Source organism: Babylonia areolata, chromosome 12, assembly GCF_041734735.1.
Source record: "Babylonia areolata isolate BAREFJ2019XMU chromosome 12, ASM4173473v1, whole genome shotgun sequence".
Lineage (NCBI taxonomy): Eukaryota > Metazoa > Mollusca > Gastropoda > Neogastropoda > Buccinidae > Babylonia > Babylonia areolata.
Window position 1 is genome coordinate 40077878 of NC_134887.1, and position 2500 is coordinate 40080377.

A 2500-nucleotide genomic window follows, 5' to 3' on the forward strand; every position below is an offset into this window, starting at 1 on the left:
CATCCATCCCCCTTGACAAAAGGGGAAGTGGGGTAGGATCTGTGTGTGTGTGTGTGTGTGTGTGTGTGTGTGTGTGTGTGTGTGTGTTAGTGTAGGGGGGGCAGGGTTGGGGTGGGTAAAATGGACGTACTGCATGACTTACTATGACAAGGGGGTCGTGCCCCAGTCCCCCCCCCCCCTTCCCCCCCCCCCTCACCCGCCCACCCTCCCCCAAATCCCCCTCCTTTCCTTGCGGCATGACACGGTGCATAAGTTTGTGTGTAGTCAGTGCTCCATGGTTTTCTTTCGTTTTGTTTTATTTATTTATTTATTTATTTATGTAGTTTCGTTTACGTAGTCTTTCAGTTACTCGCCTATTTATTTTCCTTGTCTTTCGTTTAACTGTCCTTTCATTTAACTATTTACCCTTAAACATTTACCTATTCATTCATTCGTTCATTTATTTCAAACACTTCTCTGTTTAGTTACTTACTTTAAGCTTTCATACATTTACTTACCTAGTTATTTATTCTAAGCTTTTATATATTTACATGTCTCATTATTCTGCTTTCTATTCGTGCTTTTGACAGAGAGGATGGAGGGAGGGAGAGGAGGAGGTGGAGGCAGATTGGAGGGAGGGAGGTTCAGGGTTCTATCAAAAGTAACGAAATGTGAGTTTTGATTAATTTATCAAATACACGGAACCTACACCACGTGTGTGTTGTTGATGTTGTTTTTTGGGGGTTTTTTTCCTGTTCGCCACAGATATACTGTTCTTCTTTTCCCACTTCACCCATTGAAGTTCTTTTTCTTCTTTTCTTCTTTTTGGTCAAATCTATGTTGTTAATAATCATGATCTTCAACAAGATCCTTTTTTTTTCCTTTTGAAAATTCAATATCCGTGGTTGGAGGCTTTCAGAATAAAAAAAAATGTTAAATGAAAAATACAGGCTGTTGGATGGAGTTGTTTTTTGTTATTTGTTTTTTTGTCCCCAACATTTTGACATCAGCAGTAAATTTTTCTTCTGGTGGAATATCGTAAAAATAGATAAACAAACAAACAAACAAACAAAGAAATAAATGGATAAATAAAAGCCAGGGATATTGGACAAAGCTTCATCCAAGGTAGTGTGTGTGTGTGTGTGTGTGTGTGTGTGTGCGTGTGTGTGTGTGCATGTGTGTGTGTGTGTGTGCGCGTGCGCGCGCGTGCGAGCGTGAAGGGTTGCGTGTGTGCAAGTGCGGGTGCGCGTGTGAACGTGTGTGGGCGTGAGCATGACTGTGTCTAACATAACAGACAACCTACTTTCAGAACTCGCGTGTATGTATGTATGTATATAGTATGACTGTATATAAATATGATACATAACAACTAAAATCACGGGCCATTGTCCAGCAGGTAGTCCGTCGATCCGTTGCAAATTAGCGACACACCCACGATCATTGAATCCAGACCACCCACTTGTCTGTCGCCTTACCAACACTGCCTCGCCCTGTCTTGTCCCAAAGGTAAGAAGGAGCAGAGGTCTTTGTCTTCATGTCGACAGAGAGAGAGAGACAGTGACAGAGACAGAGACAAACAGAGACAGTTGGGAGGGAGGGAGAGAGACTTAAGGAGAGAACTGGAGGGAGGGGAGAGAGAGAGAGAGAGAGAGAGAGAGAGAGAGAGAGAGAAAGATAGACAAACAGACAGACAGAGACAGAGACAGTTGGGAGGGAGGGAGAGAGACAAGGAGAGAACTGGGGAGAGAGAGAGTTGAGAGAGAGAGACAGAGACAGATTGACACAGACAGACTGGGATAGCTGGGAGAGAGGGAGAGAGACTTAAGGAGAAACTGGGGAGAGAGAGAGACAGACAGAGACAGAGAGAGAGAGACAGAGAGAGAATGGAGGGAGGGAGACAACGATAGATATTGAGAGAGAAAGACATAGACAGACAGACAGACGGACAGACTGACAGACATGGAGAGAGAGAGACAGAGACAAAGACATAGACACAGAGAAAGACTTACAACTCCCCCCCCCCCCCCCCCCACCCCCCCCACACACATACAAATACACACGCACGCACGCACGCACGTCAGACCCAGACTTCCACGTAGCTTTGAGGAGGAGAGAGAGAGCTAGAGAGGCGCCGTGGCGACGACTCAGGAGACAATGGAGATTTATGGCAGGATTACTCCCCCTTTAGAGTCAGCACACCAGCCCCTCCTCGGATCCTGGCCTGCATACACAATACACGGGACGACCCCCACGCCCTCACCCACACCCACCCACACACACCCTCTGTGTCTCCCTACTCCCCCCATCTCCCTCTCATACCTGTCATCTCCCCCTCCCACCTCTCCTTCCACACCCTCTGTGTCTCCCTACTCTCCCCCTCCCACCTCTCCTTCCACACCCTCTGTGTCTCCCTACTCTCCCCCTCCCACCTCTACTTCCACACCCTCTGTGTCTCCCTACTCTCCCCCTCCCACCTCTACTTCCACACCCTCTGTGTCTCCCTACTCTCCCCCTCCCACCT